Source organism: Etheostoma spectabile, chromosome 23 (assembly GCF_008692095.1).
Source record: "Etheostoma spectabile isolate EspeVRDwgs_2016 chromosome 23, UIUC_Espe_1.0, whole genome shotgun sequence".
NCBI classification, from domain to species: domain Eukaryota; kingdom Metazoa; phylum Chordata; class Actinopteri; order Perciformes; family Percidae; genus Etheostoma; species Etheostoma spectabile.
This window is the reverse complement of record NC_045755.1, coordinates 10,872,177-10,892,926: the sequence shown is the minus strand read 5'-3', so window position 1 is coordinate 10,892,926 and position 20,750 is coordinate 10,872,177. Positions and strand designations below refer to the sequence as shown.

Sequence of the window (20,750 nt, the reverse complement as noted above, 5' to 3'; positions counted from 1 at the left end):
CATACCACCCAGAAAAACAAGTCATTCTTGTTCTTTACCTTCAGTTGGATCTGTTGGATAGTTAAATATTAATGTCACCTTTAGCCTGTTTTAGTTATATTTTTGCAAACTTAGCCAGAGGGGGAATGGCACTTGTCGATGTTTAGATAGATAATGCAAGAGAAAGTGCTGATTTTAACATGGGATGTGGCTGTTGACTACAGGGAGAAAAAAACTGATGACATCAGGAGGTTAACTGTGTGTTAGACAATACAACAACCCTGAGGGAAGAAACAGTGCATTATTTTGTGGGGGGGACATATCAGCTCGTAAACGCAGGCATTAGGCGGAGACAAATATTGGATTCTAATGGTACAGAATTGATTCGCTTCAGTTACTGACTGCAGTAGCATTTACTGAAATTAATAAAAACATGTTTGCCATTAAAAGAGGGCCAGTGGAACATTTGAATGTAGACTGTGCATTTGTATGTAAATCTTAGATTTGCAGGCTTGTGCATTCCTTCAGACACAAAATGTGTCTTAATTGGCTATGGGGCTGAAAGTAACAAATGTTTTTACATCAATTAATTCACCAATTATTTTTTAGATTAATCTTTTTATTCACAAAATTTTCAAATATATTCCATTTACAATGGTATAAAACAGAGAAAGGCAGTAAATCCTCACATTTTAAAGGCACTGAACACCAATTTTCCAATCAGCTTCTTACCAAACATGAAAACATTTTCTGCCAACATTAGAACATGTATGGTTGTTTAAGATATTTTAGTATTTACTTTAATTGGGCAGAGCTCAGCTGGAAAAAGGTGATGTCACATATTTCTGTGCACCAATCAGGATTTAGGGACATTTGAATCAGAATCTGACAACAGTTGATGGGTTGTTTGGTCACTATAAATCAAATCTGATCACAACCAATACAGTCTAAATATGGCAGATAAGATGCATTTTTAAGTGTTAATAAATGATATTTAAAAATCAAGATAAACAAACTAATCTTTGCATGTCATGAATATTTAAGGTTTAGAGAAATACATTTGACCCAAAGTTTTCAGGACCTTTAAAAAAATACATAGACATTAATAGCCAACTAATGTGGTAATTGATTGTCAATCGATTAATAGACTAATCATTTCAGCTCTTTTTCATTTAAAATCTCCAACAAGGCCTTTAAAAAACCTCAATACATATCAGTTTTGGAACTAGGTTGTTCATGTGGGAGTTTAAACATATTGTAGTGTTGCACTCAATGCATAGTAAGTTGATGTAGGTAATAATGCCAGGTAGCATCCTGCAGGTAAAATATAGATAGAGACAAGACATTTGAAACACCTTTAAGAAATCTAAGTGCGATCTGCAAGCCCTTTAGCAGTGACCACACATTCTGGCGATATATTTTAAACCTCAAAATCCTTCCAGAATACATGTTGCACCCCCCTCCCCCTCTTTAATTTATCGGGCTGCTGTTGAGCGAGTGAAGACACCCTGCCTCCATCTCTCTCCTGAGCCGTATCAATATTCATGGCTCTGCCGGGTGCGTTTTCGCAATGGCTGTCTCATTAGCCTTTGATCCCCTTGCGCAAGGCCTGTCGGAGCGTTGATGCGCCAACAACAGAGCAGCGTTTGAAGTGCAGAGAGAACAGCTGCTTGCATTGATCTCCATATACTTTCTTTGCCATCCACACGCACGTCCACACATACACAGATGCTGCCCACAGGCACATGAATACATGCATCTACTGTAGGTCTACTTAGTACAGTCTGACCTCAACACTGCAAGCCTATCACACTATAGTATGTACATGTAACGTAAAATAGGGAGCTGAAACAAGATGTCGACAAAGAGTTAATCAGCAACTATTTCGATATTCGATGAGTATATGATCATTTTCTAAGGAAAACCTTTGACTAAAACCTAAAATTCAATGCTTCAAGTTTCTTAAATAACAGTCAATTTCGGTGTCTGTCTCCTGGAATAGTAAAGTGAATACTGTGGGTTTGGGATGGTTGGTCAGACGTCAATTTAAGCTCTGGAAACTTGTAATGGACATTTTTAATACTCCCTTAAAACTGTATCTGTTAATCCTCAATCATACGATTAATAAATGGCAGGATAATGTTAGTATTCTGTAAAATGACGGACTGAATATTACATGTTGGCTCAATCAAAACATGTAGCAGGATAGTCTTCTACTTAATTATCTTATCAACAGGTATTATGCAAAACACACCATTCTCGAAATTTACATAGACAGATCAAATAAAATAAAATACACCGTTTGAGCTAAGATCACACAAAGAATATGATTCATACTGAAGATTAATGATAGGGCACTTTCTCTAACAAGATAGGAATGCTAAACTGAATTATACTGCAAGCTGGAACAAAGCGGTGAAAAGCCCCGTAAAAAGCTCTTATTTGTTTCCAGGAGGCTGTTCAAATTACAGAATTACTTGCTGAAATCAGGGAGATTTTGGTGAATCCCACAAAGATAATCGAGTGTATTCTGTTCTTTATTGCATGTTATATAATAACCCACCTTCCCTTTGTGAATTATCAACAGTAATTGTATGAGAGATCAGTACAAGCAACCAAAAAGGACATGACATCATATGTTATGCAGCCAAAGCCCAACTACTGCTCTACCTCAACGCCACTGAAAGACACAGGCTCTGCTCAGTTCTTGAATTTTACTTGAAATTATACCGTATTATCCCATAAATTGCCAACAATGTTCTTTGTTTTTAGAAGACAGTTCACATCCTCTGTAATGTTAAGACATTGTTCAAGTGTGCAGCAGGAAGGATAGGGTCCAGTTAGTATGACATCATGACATCTGCACAAAGACAGTCCCTGCGCTAGTCCACTCAATAATTCCCCACTCTGCTCTGAAATCTGCTGTATTTGAGGAGCACAGTTAAAGATGAAGACTTGGAGTTTGTCTGGGCTATTGCCCCACTGGGAACAGGTTAGCAGATCAATACGGCCAATGTGCCTGATAACATTAGACCGTGCTTAATGGCACTAATGAAGAGAGTAGTTGACAGATACTCAGGGAGACTTAGGAGTCTGTTAGCCGCAGAGGCAGTTTAGTGCATGACATGGGGTTGGGGGTTATTGTCACATTAAAAAAAATATATATATATATTTTCAACTGTAGTTGCACTGGAAACTGTATTAATTCACTATTCCTTTCTGTGTTGGTAGAAAATATTTTAAAACATAAGGTCCATTTTTCTTACAACAGATTAAGATCATAAGAATAGATTCATGAAGCAAATGTGAAGAAAATTGAAACAAATAAAAAAATTAAAAGATTAAAAATAGGTGTTCATTGGAATAAAATAATCGTTGGGACCATTTCGAAACTGATCATTCACTGTAACAAAGTAACAATAATGGGAGTAAGGACAATCTTTGAACTGCACATTTACGTGAGTCATTTTTAAGGTCTCAGTGTGCTGTTCTGTACACCAACTGGAGTAAAAGGACAAGAAGAATAGAAACAATGTCAATGCCAAGTGTTTGAGGTGATCAGCTCTTTTCAGTGTCCTTTGTAACATCAGGTCACACTGTGCTGAGAGTGAGTCTGATTGCACAAAATGTTATCAGTCTTCAAATGTCAAAGAAACAGCATCTCAGCAGAATCGCTGCTGACATTTTGATAAATCAGACCCCTTTTTGCCCCATTTCCTCACACATATCCACACGCACACACACACACCTGCTGCTGAAAAGCCTCAGCAGGATCTTTGCACACACACTCACACACACACACACACACTAAACATACACTAAACACACACTAAACAAACACTAAACACACACTAAACACCTCCAGCGGCTAACTGCTGCTAATCCACAGTCCTGATAAGGACGAGGAGGGAGATTAAATGGAGTAGTGGCACAAAGAAAACATACCTCACAGCGGACGCCATGGTTTGAACTTCAGGAGCTTCTGGGATGCACCGCTGAGGCAGGACTGTCTTCTCCGGTCTTCTACCTCTTGGTCTTCTCTGGGATGGAGACTCAGGAGGAGAGCTGCTCCTTCGCTGCCTCCTCCCTGCCTCTGGCTCGCTCTGCCACTGTCTCAGTTCTTCTCACTATCATACCTCCCTCCCATGCTGCTCCCCCTCCTCTTTTTACTCCTCCCCTTTCCTATAACCTGCTCCCCTCCTGTCTTTTGCTACACCACCTTACACCTCAAATTCGTGGGTGACAAAGGGAATCAAGGCTTCTATCATTAGTTTTTAACGTTAATATTGCACTGTGGACTAGAGCTGTATCTAACGATTATTCACATTATCTAATAAATTTTACAAATAATAGATTTGGGGAAAGATGCGCATTATAATTCCCAAGTCCAACTTGACTCTACATTGCTTGTTTTATCCAACCAACGGTCCAAAACCCAAACATGTTCAGTTTACTGTCATATTAAGAAGAAAAGCAGCAAGATTTGAAAGCGCAACCCAGCAAGTGTTTGACATTATTAATTAATCAATTAATCATTTCAGCTCGCCAAAAAATGATGGTCCAGTGTTTGAGATGTTGAAAAAGACTCCTCATTATCATTTCCCTCACTAAAATGATGCAGATCTCTAAAGAAGAGATGATGATAAAGAGAAGCAGATGAGTTAGTAAATTTTTATTTAGATTTCTCATAATTCATGCAAGATGGGAATTGTGCAAAAGGGGCTGAAACTCAATAAACAAAGGCTCTTGGTCATGTTTTGTAGTGCTTTCAGAGATTGTGTAAAACATCTGGTGCGTTACTCATAGCTTTCCCACCGTCTCAATGAAAAGAAGCAACTGGACTTAATGCAAAAGGGCACTTATGGCTCAGTAATGTGCTTTGGTGAAATGATATCCCCCAGCGGTGTGTTTCCACCTCTAACAGGTGAATAAGATTCATTTGTTACCTACGTTTTTAAAATCAGATGACCACTCTTGGATTCCTCAGCACTCGCCAGTTCTCGGTCTTTTTCACTCTCCGTCTCTTTTCCCCTCTCTCCATAGAGAGCCCTCTACTGCCTCTGCCCCTGTTTCCATAGTGACACTTTTCCCCGACTCTGGCTGAACGTAATCAAGTGAATGGGATAGGGGTGGGGGTTGGGGGGCGACTGAGGGAAATGGGAGTGGGTAGAAGGAATGGCCAAGATGAGAATGATAGAAAAATAGGCAAACAGCTAGAGATAAAGAAGCAAATAATTAACAAAGACAATATCCACAAAGATGGTTTGTCAGTGGCAAACAGTGTCTTCGGCTTGAGTCCATCTATGCCTGATGTTGGGTTCAGATCAGGTGCTTTGGAAAGCCTTGGCATATGGTTGAAATAATTATCATGCTCATCAAACAACTGGATGGCCACTTGTGCTTTGTGACAATGCTCCCACCAGAACTGAAATTAATTATGGGATAGAGTTGATCAATCAGAATTTTAATGTGAGTGGTGTGCTCATCATGAGTCTACTGGATGATGCCAAGCGGATATGGGGTAAACCGCCTCGACTGCATGAATAAAATAATATTCAATGTTTAGACCAAATGTGATAGCTTTTTATCCATGCTGGTGACATGTCTCAGCTCTGGAGGGTCGATCTGTCCGTCAGTCAGTCCACCACTTTGATCCAGACTAAAATATCTCAACATTTTTTGGGTGTATTGCCATGAAATTGTGTAGACATTCACACAGACACAATAGTACAATAACTTTGATTATGCTGCTGTTCCGTTTACCTCAGTAGTCAAAGGCCGCAACTTAGAATGACATAACACTTGAGATAAGTTGAAAAAACATTACATTTAGTCATTGGTAGCAACACCATTTGAAAACCATACCGTGTTTTGCGCATACAAATACCGTAGCAACATATCCACAAATAGAAGATGGACAGTACTGTTCAGTCACAATGTCCGACTGGGAACTGGGAAAATCCCAACTTTCCAGTTCAACTGGAACACACGAACATTCTTTAGCTTTTCATCAAGTACCATTTACAGGTCAAAATAAAAAATAAATTGAAATACTTGATTGGAATGTTCTGGAACGCATTAGAGGAGAAACGTGTCTCCCAGTAACCCCATGTTGTCTTGTTACATGTGTCTTCTCGGCTGATAGCTAATTACTTTTGATGCCCAACACTGATTAGCATGTTAGCTTTGTCATTGTGACGTCACTATTACACATACAATACACACTATTACCCAACATACTGCACACAGATACATTCCTTCATTCTAATAATTGCCCTGGACATGACTCACTATGAGGCATAATAATGATTGCGTTGGTGCAGAAAATTATTTTGCTGCATTGACGAACATTAAATGGGATTACTGTTTGTCTACATCCATGACGTTCCACTTCCGGGATTGCTCCATTGCCGAAGGAAATTCTGCAGGATTTCACTCATTTAGGCCGGATATCCATTGCCTTGGGCTTCCTTTCTGTTGGCAACTCCGTTGGATTTATGAGGACTATAGTTAACTGCTCCTCAGATATCTGCAGGGTATTTCCGGACAACTGTGCTATATATCTGTCCAATCCGAGTTAAACTACTACTACCACTAAAACAACTTGAATGTATACATGTTCCACCCAAACAAGTTCCCTCCCGAGGCTATTTTGCAGCAGCACCACGGCTTTTCCCGGTGCCTGGCACCACCGAAGACAATTGTGATTGGCCAATAAACCAGAGCATGTTTTTCTCCCATCCCGTAATGCTGTGTGGACTAGCCCGACCGTCCTCCGCACCACGGTGGAGGAAGGTCTGGCAAATCAAGACTAGATTACTGTGGACTACTTTTCTAATTGTGTGATCAACGAATGGCATCAAAAGGACTTGTGAACTTACTAATTTTATATTGATCCCCAAGCTGTTGTGTTGCTGCCTGCCTCCCTCCACCAGGGAGGTCAGATAGCAGGGTCAGCCACTCAAGAACCCAGTACAGATTTAGAGTTGTGATTAAAAGGACACTTTTTTAGGGTGGACGCCAGGGGTCATGAGGATCGAATGTGGGACTATGGCTTATAGGATGATTTCTCTAACCATGAGGCTTCTCTGCTGTTGTTGTGCTCAAGGAAACACAGAGGTGTACATTCTTACCTCCACCACCAAGAGAAAATAAATTGCTTTTTATTTGTGCTCTGAGAAGCTGAGCTGGGTATTGTGCTACAACTTTGGAGAATATCTGGATAAATGGATAAAGCAATGGACAAATTATCTATTTTTATTTTTCTTCTTTTCTTTGTGCACAGACAACAAAAGAACAATACATTTCTTTCTCTGCAAACAGTTCTGTTTTTTTAATTATTAAAGCGATATAAAGGATATTCTACCACCTTAAGAAAGTTTGTTTCTGTAAAAACCACAGTACATCCTGGAGATTCTTCCTTACATTCTTAAAAAAAGTGCCAGAGACGACTCAATAAGATGGGTTACATGCAACTAAGACATCACAAATTAAAATGTGCTCCATCATACAATTAGAGAACCATCAACTCTCTGTTTGGATTTGTATATAAACCAGAGCTGAGCATCTATTCAGTATTCTTTTTAGGGCTGTCTCAGTGTCGTTTTTACATATATGGAAAAAGAAAATTGCCCATCCTGTCTCCCTGTAAAAACCAAATTGGATGTTGGGCTTTCCCCTAAGTTTCATATGGGCAACATCCCCATCAGCCCTGTCTATGAGAGTACTACCTGGCCAAGCACAAACTTGTCGGAAAGATTTATGTCTCTCTAACTCTAAATTCCAATCTCAGCCTGTTAGTTATCCCTGGCTTTAGTTTAGTTGGCAGAATGATTGACAGCCGGCTGATTGGGGAGCTGTGGATTTATGTGCCCTCAAGTCAGATTCTGGAGGGATTCAACCAATTACCGCTCAAGGGCATCAAGACAAGGTGCGGAGGGTTGACACGAGTGCAAGTTGTACTCTAACCCCTCGTGGCGCTTGTGCACGCCAGAGGGTACAGTAGGATGCAGAGACAAGGAACTGTAGAGATTACAGAAACACAATCAGACCTGGCAGGTTGTGTCTCTTGTAATTGGAATAAAAAAACTGGTTCTATTATTTGTGTGAGAAACAATGACACAAAGGAAGAAACAGGAGGTGTCACCGTCAGTGATTGTGTGGGACCTGGCCTAGAATATGGGCTTTCCTCTGAACAGAATTCAGACTCTCACCTATCTATGATGATAACTGACAACATGTCAAGATATGTACTGTAGTATAGAACACCAAATCATCTACTTTTACATTTACTGCAATTGTATTGGTGACACTTCACAGGCACATCATTTCATAATCATTTGCTAATACTTTACAAATAAATTTCCCATCTAGACATGATGTAATTGGGTGATAAATAGGAATTTCCTTGAAAAGAAAAAGTTTATTTGAAGTACATATTTAGTATGTATTCATGTATTATTGGAAACTACATATTTCATATGTGGAATTGTCTATCTGACCTGCTGATGTGAGTTCTGCATCCTGGTCTGAAACTGACAAGTCCCAACAAGTATTGGGGTTTAGGTAAGTATTAGGTTTTAATTTTATTTAATATAGAAGGAAAAAATACAGAGTATAGCTAATGTAAGACAAGCTAACAGGGAGTAATGGCTAAATATATAAAAAGAACATGGCTTCAGGTGTAGGTATGAGTCAGAGATTGAGCAGTACCACCATGGTTTAGTCGGGTTCGGGTTTGCGCCTCAGTTTTGGACCTGAGCAGAACTCTTCTGTGCTATGGCTGAAAGACTATAGGGTTAGATAGCAATTCATTGAAATACATGTCTCTGTAATTTTTCAGAAATTACTAACCCAGAAAATAAAACATTACCATTATAATACATCCATTACTTTCCTAGTTATGAAGCACTTTTCCTCGGTGAGCTATAAAGCAAAATGACATCTCAGACCTATGAATCTGCCCTCAAAAGGTTACAAGAGTAGAAATTTAGTACTGCTTTAAAAAACACAGATTGTTCTGTTTAATACACATCTGCTGCTACCCATTTAATGTCATCATGGACTACCATGTTGTGTTAACAGGTAACTCAGCGTGTGCGGTCTTGAATCATTAACATCCGTTTAGAGCATTTGCTGGTCAGCGAACATTTAAAAGACATGTGATAGGTTACAAGATATGTGATACTTAGGATTTATGCATTTATTGTAACATGTTTTCCAATCTCAAGTCCAGTGAAATAAGAAATTAATCACAGCTGAAAATGAACGTAATTAAAAAAAAAAAAAAAATGTTCATAAAATAATTTATGGGTTTACTGGTAGCCTATAAGTCAGGGGTTCCCAACCTTTTTTGTGCCAGGGACAAGCATATTCATAAATTTTAATGCCCTAATTTTAAGATGCGTCGTTTTTAAACATAGGCTGTTTCTGCTTTACACAGTGCTTAATCTACAGTGGTTTTATTTGCATACCAATCTATTTCAACTTTGAGACCAGTTCACAAAATGTTTCCCTTTTCTCCCATTCAAATCAGGTCTATTTCAAAAACAACTGACACAGTATGGAGCTAGAACAGTGACAGTGACCTGTGGTATTGAAAATAAAATTTGGCATTGAACAGCAAATATCGGCATTGAAAACTGTTGAACTGAAGTATAAAACACAAACATCAAAAAGTAATAATCTCATAATCCTATGATATTATTTTCATAGGATTATTTCCCCTTTATCCCTCCCCTCAGGCCCCTCCTCCCTATGCCAAAACAGTGACAGAAAGTTGAAACTGAAAACAGTGACATTGTAAAAATCGTGACAGCGTAAAAAAAAAACTGTCACTGAAAAGACACGGACATCAAGAAAAAATGTACATTGACATTGAAAAACCCATCATGATGCAAACAAATGTCAAAATGAAATAATATCATAGGATTATGAGATTATTACTTTTTAATGTTTGTGTTTTATACTTCAGTTCAACAGTTTTCAATGCCAATATTTGTTGTTTCAATGCCAAATTTTATTTTCAATACCACAGGTTACTGTCACTGTTCTAGCTCCATATTGCAGCCCTCACTCACTCACCAGCAAGTTGCAGTAGTGGTAAATTGTAAGAAAATACCAGCCCATCTCACCTGTCAAATCTCTCCAGAGCCTACTGACTCAGTGCTTCACTCACCAACAGGTGACAACAAAGGCTAAATGTATGAATATAGGCCTACATAATACAAGCCCATTTCAACTACAATAGCAACTGACATTTTTTTAAAAGCGTAAAAATTAGAGATTGAGCTTTAACCACAACAACACATACTTGACCAACAAGAACAAAACTATTTCAATGTGACCATGAACTGATTAGTGCTATTACTGTATTTTTAGCTGAGCACAAGACAAGCTGGTCTTCCTGGGCTTTGTTAAAAAAAAAAACATAGGCCTATGCATCCAAAACAATGCACACAAATTCCAGGATATGATACAACAAAATAAAAAAAGGGACCATTTCACAAATATAAATGAAAACTAACTTACAGTCGGATCAGTGAGACCCCTGGTATTGGCAGCAACAAGAACAGATTGCAGAGAGAAGATTTCAAAACTTACCTCTGAGCGTCCAACTCTAATTTCTTTCTGTCTTTTGAAAAACTCCGTGCCTGTGAAGTTTTCACGGCTTCATGCTTCATTGCGTATTTCACCCCAAACAACACACAATGCAATTGGCGCCACGGACTCGCCTGTTGCCGTAAATCCATATATGAGGGAAATGTATACGAGTGATAAGATGTACCTGTGTCTGCACCTGTGCTGCACCTGTCACTTCACGTACACCGCGCTCTGCGGTCCGGTCAGATACACAGACGAAGTCCAGAACCAATGAGCCGCTGAGCATCATAAGGCTGCAGCTCAATGATACACATTTTGATCCAGGCTATTCATTGTTCAGGCTATTTTTTGAATGAAATAACTGGACTGTTATAACACTTAAAGCATTTGAAATAGAAGACAATTATGCAAAAAAAAACTAAAAAAACTAAAAAAACACCATTATGCTGGGAATATTTCAGGGCCCGGTACTAACAGAATAGTTTAAGTGATGCCTTGGTCCATTGCTGTGTGTGTGTGTGTGTGTGTGTGTGTGTGAGTGTGTGTGTGTGTGTGTGTGTGTGTGTGTGTGTGTGTGTGTGTGTGTGTGAGAAAGACACACAGAGGGAGAGCAGACACCGACTTGTAAATGATGTCTTTCATCTCTCAACTTCAGATGTGGCTGTCACCCACTTCCATTATACAGCAGGATGAAGTGGGACACACAAGACAGACTGTAAGATGGGAGTGTGAGAACAAAGGAAGCCGAGAAACGTGTGTGTGCTCACGCGCTCACACACACACACACACACACACACTCACAAACATGCACACCGTGGACAAGTTGGACTTGTATAATCACAGAAACCGAGAAAGGAATTATTCTTCTTACTTGAACTTTCAACGTAAGATTTCAGGGCAGATCATCTTGGGGATATCTAGGTGTGGAAAATGAATGAGAAACACTCTCAGCTCCCTCAACAAACAACACTGTGGTGCCCTTGAGGAGGCCACTTAAACCTCAAATCGCTCCAGTGGAGCTGCTCAGTGGCCAACAGCATCAGACTGTGGCCGAACTGAGTGAATGTCTGCATGAATTTGAAGCACAAAGCTGAATAACTCAGCCAGCAAAACCCCACTCGGGATTTATTTTAAAACAAATCTGAGGAAGTGCCCAGGGGAATATCAATTCCTTTAAGCCAAGGCTACAATGTGTAAAATAAAAGTCCCTTGGGAGAAATTAAAGTGTGACAAAACAGGACATCCACATATTACAGTAATGTGGCCAGCCGTGTTCACCTTGGATTTCCCAGATACCAGTGTAATTCCCTTTACTCTTTCCTATCAGAACCACTTCTTGTGTTTTCAGTGACAGCTTGGACAGCAGACAGCAGTGAGGAGAAATTGAAATTGCTTTTCAATGTCCCCAAACTCCTATTTCCGGGTAGATTTCCTTTTTAGAAAAATAATCCATGGCGGAATCTGAATATTTTAAGACAATAATCCCATAAAATAGGAACAGTGATATTAATAATAATAACAAATGAGAGAGTGACCTTTCAGCTGATTAACACCAGTGACATGATGGATAGAGTTTACTGAGTTTGGTTTAAACTGTATTCATTTTTATCTGCAGTTTATAATCTACCTCTGTGATATAAACAGTCCCACATTACAAATCTCTTCTGGTACATCAGGATTTAAAAAAAGGAGCTTATGACCAGTGGATATATTTGTAACATACCAAAATAATGTCAATGTGATGTTTTTACGGGTGTTTGTTTTGCTTTGTTTTTATCAAGGTCCCTATTTGTTAATGCCAAAGGCAATCACTGCTCCTCCAGAGCTGAAAACACAATTAGAGAAACCTAAAGTACAGCACCAATTCATATAGCATTGGGGCAGCAGTGTTAAATAAGTTTAACAGACATTTATTTGAGGACAGAGACAGAAGAAAAGTGGGGGTTGTTGCTATTCACCAGCAAAACAGATCTTAATGAGAGCTGCATGCAGAAGAGGATGAGCAGCACTCTTCTCCTTACATACCAAGACCCTGGCTGCAGAGACGGCTTCATTAAGTCCAGCAGACTATGGGCTGTCACTCCTGAAAACGGGCAAGGCGGCCAAAGGAATGGGAAACAACAACACAGTAATAATGTTGACATTTACAATAGGCGTCGGATATCATATCCAATTTCTCCCTGCACACCCTTAATTCTTTTTTAATTGCTTTTCCATGTTGGTTCCGGGATAAGGCTGTCTCTCTTCATTTATGAAAGTGAAGAGATGGGGACATTTGTGTGTGGGGGGGACGGCTGATGGTGTATGTGTGTGTGGGTGTGTATGGAGGGGGAGTATCAAATGCAAAAGAGGGAGGGGGGAGGGTGTTGGTTGCAGGCGAGTTGGAAGGCCAATACTCAGATAATTGGTGCCTGTTTCTAACAAATCAAATATTTTTTAAAAGAGCTTTGATTAAACACTTTAGAAATCTGACTTCATTTGATGAAAAATAACTGAAGAATTAAAAGATTATAGTATACATGATTAAATAGCCTCCATCATGCTACTGAATGAACATTTTAAGAGTTTCAAAGTCATCTTTAAAGAGTGGATTATGGTAAGAATGAGAAACAAGAAGCCAAATCCCTGTTGTCATGAAAGTACATTTCTAGAACTGGACCTATGGGACCCTTAATAATCAACATTATTCTTTCTTATTGTGCCAACATGTTAAACAGGATGATAATAATAATAATGTTCACTTTATTAATCCCACAAGGGGAAATTACAATTTACACTCTGTTGTTATTACACACATTACACACCGGCCTGAACTACATAAACATGCTCAGTATTTTGTGAAATATGCTAATTTGCTTTCCTGACGAAAGTTTGATGATAAAATGGAGAACATTTGCATGTCTGCACGTTAAGGGGAAAGCTGAAGCCAGCAGCCAGTTATCTTAGCTTAGCATAAAGAATGGAAAGCCGCAGGGAATCTTCTAATCAGCAAACGTTAGAGGTGCTGGTGGGTAGTTTTTGAACTTTGGGCAGTCAGGCTGTGCTTAACTGAACTAAGCTAAACCAAGCTAACCGGTTATATTTCACGTACCGACATGATTGGTATCATCTAACTCTCGGCACCACAGTGAATACTTTCGTTTCCCAAAACTTCAAACTGCTCCTTTACCTTGGACCAAACTTAACAGGAAATACATGAAAAATACAAAAGTTTTGTTCTACACTTTTTAAGATTAGGCAGTAAGCAACATCAATCAGGCATCAGGTCCATCACACCGCGTCCTGACTGACACACAGCCCAGTGCAACACATAACTTGGCAACCCTGTAGTTACTTTTATCCAGCAGAGTGTGTGGTGGTGGTTAATCAAAGCCCATAATTTCCATAATTCATGGATGCCCATCTGTTTGCCACCTCCTCCCATGCCCAGTGCAGAATAAACAAATTCAGGAGAGGGGCCAAGGGGCTATTTAATGACAGCATCAGTCCTGGCTTGTGCAAATATCCACACATCAGAGCGCACACACACACACATGCACACACACACACACACACACACATATGCACACACATACACACACATATGCACACGCACACGCACACGCACACACGCATGCACACACACACACACACACACACACACTTAGTGTAATCAATCTTCCAGCACCACTATAATTCATTTTCAACACAATTGTTTAATCCATCTAAGGTGCAACATTTGCATCATAATTCATTCATGAACAGAGGATAACTAATTAGGCTTTATGAGTGTAAGAATATTACTCATCCCCATCGCACTGTGCCTTTTAGAAGACTTTCAGATAACTCACATAAACTCTCTGTTCTCCATCCAGACGGTTTCTCACAAAAGTCTTGTCACACTACCGCATCGTACAGTCTTCCTTCGGATAAAATCAACCTGATGTTATTGCAAGCCCTGTGATGGCTTTGTGATTGGATCAGCAGAGCTCAGGGTAGAGAAAGGAGCCAATAATAGCTTAGAGGGAAATGGATTTGTTATGTGAATCTAAACCTAACAAACATTTTAGAGGTAAAGCAGCCAATAAAGAGCTAAATCTGACTCTTCCTCTGACTCAATGAGAGGTAAGATCATAAGTATTAAATTAATTTAGAAAACTATTTTGATTGACAACATTCGGTAAACACTTTAGATTACAGCTCACAAATGACATTGTTCATTTTGTACATTTGGGGTAGTAAAAATAATAAGTGGGTGCTTAGTAAGAATACCGGGACAAATAGCTGAGGCAGAACACAATAGGGAATAGGAATGGTAACGACTTTGTGTTTAAGAGGGACTTACAGTGTTGAGTTATAATTTAACATCCAAACATATTTAATCCACATGCCTCCATTTAAACCATTACATGGATGTAGAAGGATAACTTTTTAAACTAGTGTTTAATGGCTGGAGTCTTGGCTGGTGCCTGCATGCTGAGAGCAGCTGTCATTTACTCAGGAGTTTTATTCCCTAATGAGACCTAGGATGCTGTATGATACATCACCAAAAGTTATGCCTGCTAAGAAACTATTAAATCTTAGGATGGTACCTTAACAGGAGACAATGATGCTTATAAAAAAGAAAAGGTTGGATGAATTTAAAGCTTTAGTGTGTAACTTTAGGATATTAATGAAGGCCCGTTATATTCAAGCCATTGCAAGATGAGATGCTACAAAGCTAATTAAGACTATCACCTAACTATATGTATTTCTCAGAATGGCTATGTTCAAAAGATGGTGTCTTCCGGTGACATTTGCGCGCAGAAACTTGAGTGAAGATAATGATCTCTTCTGAAGAGTCCAGCATGTTTTTTTTTTAATGCTCCGTGTCCTTCTTGGCTACTATCACGTGGACGTGCAACAGTGCAACAGTGTTGTTGTCATTACTTAGAATTCCTCCTGGGGGAGACAGAAACTACACACTGTAGCTTTAACAGTATTTAATGCGAAAAATATTTAAATATCGTACAGTGTGAGAGGGTCAAAAATGTAATAAGAGCCCCTCTGACCCAGCTGTTGAGCTCCATTTAAAGTATTAAAGCACTAATACACTAGGGAGAGACAAATGACCCTCAAAAACACCTGGTGTGAAGTTCTCCAACTCTGTAGAGTATCTAAAGTTGAAAATGAATCTGAAACTAGTTGTTATTTGGGGAAACTTTTATTACAGTCAATCTTGGCAGTAGTCTGTCTTGTCTGTGTGTCTTCGAACACAAAGGCGGCTGACCAGAGAGCGCAAAGTCATTCTGACACTTACTTCGTGAGTGCTGGTACAGTATGGAGGCTGCTGAGACTCCTGCTTTGTGCAATTCAGAAACATATTAAAAATTAAGTTGTTTTTATCCTTTGCAGATTTAGAGAAGGTCATCCGTGCTTTTATCTCATCTCGTTTAGACAACTGCAAAAACCACCCTCACATCTCCAGCTCGTTGAGGTTTCAGCAGCGGCTTTTCTTTGTTGTAAGTGCAAAAACCAATTTTCATAAGTGGCACCCCGAAAAATAGATCTACGTGTCACTAACATATCCTGATATTACTAGTGCTTGAAATGGTACTAATAGTAAGTAGAAGTAATAAGTTATTGGATTTTAGGGATACAACACTGGAAGACAACACATATTCTTTACATACTAATTTCTTCTGTCCAACTGAGGGATGCGGCTATCTCTACATCATCATCATCATCATCATCATCATCATCATCACTTTATTTATAAAGCGCTTTCACATCAGCAGTAGCTGAACAAAGTGCTGTACATGAAGGCAGCAAACATAAACCAAGATAAAAATAGCAGTCACAATATGATAAAAATAATAAACTGGGGGTGAAGATCTACCAAATAACACTATATAAAAACAAGTGTTCAAGTGGTTCCCTTTACCTTGTCCAAAACTGACAAAATACAACCAGATATGTAACAACTGGTAAGTCACTGGTTGCAATGGCAGTGTTATATTAAATTTTTCCCCACACTGCAATGCAAGAACATTGCTGTTTCTTTATTAACATGCTTCCACATGAACCATTAACTGGTGAGAAAGCAGATATTTTGCCTGGGAGTTTTGAGGCTCTGAAAAACCACCCCGATTATCGGCCGTCGGAGAGTCTGGCGAGGTCGGTGACTCAAGTCTGTTTGGTGTGTTCCGTGCCGTCATTAGTCAGAGGATCCGTCGGCATCCATTTTGGCCGATTTGACTTGTTTAATTGGCCAGTGGCCAGTTGGACTCAATGACCAATCTTATTGGTGGAGTGCTAGCCCTTGACTAGCAAATCAGTGCACGAGAAAACCCGAGCTGACAACGCCACTATCTTCTTGTTATTAGCCATTGTATTTTCTTCCGTACAGCGAGTAATGACAACAACAACACTTTTTTCAGAGACGGGAGCCGACTGACGAGTCCGTCTGTCTTTTCTACCGACGGTCGGCGGTCGGGTTGGTGTGTCAGAGCCTAAAGTTTCAGCTTTTTTAGCACAATATCATCTCATCAAATTCTTGTTTAAGATTTACATGGTTCTGGTTTTAAAACAATTTGGTGTGGAAACACTAAAAGACAGTTGTCATTTCAGCTGGCAAAATTGTCATCTAATTTTGTCTACATCTTAAAGAAATCAAAGACCCTGTTTTTCAAAAAATATTAACTTTCATAAGAAAAATCAAGCATCATCATCGTTGTAAATTCAATAATTTGTGCGATAACATAAAGACGGAAATGCACATCAACAGTAACTAAGGGAGGTGGGGCTTAGCTAACAGTCAATTTGTAGAAGGTGTTCAATGTCAAAATCTAATTTTAAGATTTTAATCATTTTTAGTTTAGGTAGTTAATTTGTTAGTTTAGTTTGGTGTATAGGGTAGTATGGGACCAAACAGCTAATTTTTGCACTTTTTTTGCCCCTAATAGGAACTGGTCATGACTATGACTATGATGATGTTCCACTTCCGAGATTTCAGTCTGCCGGATTTCGGTTTCCTTCCGCTTAGTTTGTGGTGGAATTTTAAACTCTGGTGAATTTATGAGGACTATGGTTAACTGCTCCTCAGATCTCTGCAGGGTAAATCCAGACAGGACTATCTGTCCAATCTGAGTTTTCAATTGCACGACTGAAACAACCTTTGAACGTACACGTTCCACCTAAACAAGTTCCTTCCCAAGGCTATTTTGCAGCAGCACCGTGGCTCTGACCGGTGGCAGTGCCCAAGACGATTGTGATTTCTTGAAAGAAATGCCAATAAACCAGAGCATTTGCTTTTCTCCCATCCCGGAATGCTGTGTGGACTAGACTACCGGTCATATGTCTAGAGAATCCTGAGAAATATAAAACACAATCACAAATAATACACCACTTTTCTACCACAGTTTTCAGCACTATATAGCAGTTTATTACTTTCTGGCATGTTTTGAAATATATTTTATTAATTTATTTATATATTTTACATTAGTCTTGGATACTTCTTTCATGTCTTACAAACATTTGTGGCTAAATAAAGACCCCAAAATGAAAATGTGAAAAATTCAGAAAGCCAAAAAAAAAATACAGTATGTGAATTTGTGAGTAAACAATACCATATCATAACATTTTTTACTATAAAACAATTAGTCTAAATGTTGCGTTAACACGAGTCAGCGACGTTAGCCAAGCACAGTTTATCTAATTCACTTCATGATTCATGTTAAAGCTAGCCCCATTTTGTCTCTAGCTTAAACATGAAACATGAGCCAACCAAAACACTTTACTTTTCAAATAAAGCTACATGTCTCTCACAAACAAATCATTACTTCAGTTACATGTGTTGTATCTTGGAGCCAAAGCTACATCTTAAAATTAAAATTGTCAAAAGCTGTTCAAGTCCCCAGAGCAAATACACAATTGAACTTGTCAAATGGCTTGAGACATCATGAACAGCATTCATCCATAATTACTTTCTGCCCATTCTTATCTTGGTTATTCACGGTCTTGAAATATCCCTAAGCTGCAGCATTTCTACATTAGCTTTCAAAACCCCTTGAAGGCTGTCTCCATAATGGCTCCATCTTCTTATTTGTATATGCTCTTTTACTGAGAAGCACCATTGATGGCACAAGAAAAACCAATCATTGGAAATGTCTGTAAACGTATTGGCTTGTTATAATGAAACACAAATCTCTTTTACATTCATGAGATGTTGTCTTTGCCAGAATCACTGTAAATGAAAAGGCAAGAATATAATGTGCAGGTTTTTGCCATTTTTTGAAGCTAGTACACACCGAGCTGTCTGCTCTTTACCAAAGCTTGAATCTCCACCAGTGTAAATGTCAACATGGCAAGAAGGGACACAACAAACCAAAAGTAAACGTATTCTCAGATGAATTGTTGCCTCCTTGTTAGCCACCAATTGGAAATCCAAATAAACCAATCACACATTTTTGCATGCACACAGAGCTGCCTATTGAACGGCAGCATTAAAAGCCAACCTCTCTAGCATTCTGCATATTTCTTCAATCTACTTTAAAAAATAGTCCGGAGACTGACGTGATATGTAGACACTATTTACATTTTTTTCCCAGTAAGGCATGCCATTATTCAAGACTTTTAGTCAACGAGAGCTATGATTTTTTTTCTATTAGCGGGTTACAGTCTGTGCCACAGCTGAAGATGTTGCCATGACAATAATACTACATACTGTGGGAGGGAAAAAATAACTTCTGTCACTGAACGACTTCTGAGAATAGTTTGCCAAGTTGTGATGTAAATTCCTCCGGTTACATTTGCAAAGGAGACAACACAACGAAGATCCTTCACACCGGAGGGAGGAATTCACTTTGTTATCATACGCTCGCAGCACAAATACGAGCTGCTTAGTAGGGGCCCAAACGTGGGTCAATAAGATATTAAGCTTGTGAAATGATTTCAAAGCCTGTGGTTCTTTAAACCTGTTGAAAAAAAACTCCATGTAAAAATTACAATTTGTAAAAGGGTAGCAAAAAGATTTGTAGATGTTGAAAAAGACCAGAATGAATGGGTATTTGAAGTACCCATTACTACTGAATAACCACAGTATTGCCAAAGTACAGTAAGAATAAGCATCAAAATATACTTATGTACCAATGGAAAAGTACTCCCTATATGGCCCATTTCAGCATACTGTGTAACTAAATGGAATGTAAATGCTAATGCATGAATCTATACATCACTTTAACGTTTAACGCTGATAAAAGTGGAGCTAATTTTTATGACTTCATATAGTGCTGGGTAGCTTAATCAATAATAATACATCATAACGTTTGTCATTATTTTGCATGTAAGAACAATACATGAGTATGTGTACTTAATTACTTTTTTTCATTGAAAGGTGAAGTTGCACAAACTCTTAAACAAGAGAACTGCGTTTGTGAACATTTGGGTACAGGTTCAAATCAGAAAAGTGTGTGAAGCTCCAAATTCCCACACTGTGTGACAGTGTTACATTACACATGAATGCATACATTTAAGTCACAAGTTCGAATTTTAGTCCCGTTCTTGCAGCCCAAAAATTTGTGTGCATTTGGTGCTGATATATAATTTGTGCAAACATTTTAGACATTCTCACAACTGCAAGTCTTTTCTACAAAGTCACAATTTTCAGTTTTTTCACAGGTTTCACATTCTACCACAGACTTTGAAATTATTTCAAGTTCAAAAGCATATTTGAGCCCATACATTTCCACACAGTTTGCATCAGTTTTATCCCAGAAACCCGGCGAGAAATCAACTAGAAATAGGTAGATGCAAACAACCAGACTTTTGTGGAATTGGAATAACAACAGCAAACCATTATTAAAATTAAAAACACGACTACTATTTGACTCAAATTGGTATACTTCACGGGCATAAGTTGCATTTACAATATATAAAAAAGTACATTCATCTAAATATTATAGTTTTTCACACTAGCTTTGGTTCATATGAGACATCTTTAGAATCATTAAAAATCAGATGGTAATACTGTTTTTAGAAGTGTGTCCCTGCTTGATGAACACAGTGAAACACGTCAAATGATCTAAGTGGCACTGAAAGTGCTGAGGCTTTGTAACAAAAACAATATGCACAGTCATGTTTGACCCATGAAAGTGAATAAAGACAGATAACACCAGATCTGGAGTAGCTTTGACACAGTCAACGTTCACCCA

The 20,750-nt window shown here is 38.7% G+C and overlaps 2 long non-coding RNA genes across 2 annotated transcripts in view; one reads left to right on the top strand and one right to left on the bottom strand.

Annotated features, from left to right (window-relative positions):
• The window catches only part of LOC116672996 (uncharacterized), a 48,061-nt gene extending 43,964 nt beyond the window's left edge, over nt 1–4,097 (bottom strand). The window contains exon 1 of the long non-coding RNA XR_004327706.1: nt 3,925–4,097. This is a non-coding gene — a long non-coding RNA (uncharacterized LOC116672996). The remainder of the gene's footprint in view (nt 1–3,924) is intronic.
• Nucleotides 4,098–6,763: 2,666 nt separating this feature from the next.
• On the top strand, nt 6,764–20,112 carry LOC116672993 (uncharacterized). Its single transcript, XR_004327703.1, has 4 exons — nt 6,764–6,774; nt 6,953–6,967; nt 11,642–11,646; nt 20,007–20,112. It is a non-coding gene; the product is annotated as an uncharacterized LOC116672993 (long non-coding RNA).
• Nucleotides 20,113–20,750: the final 638 nt, after the last annotated feature.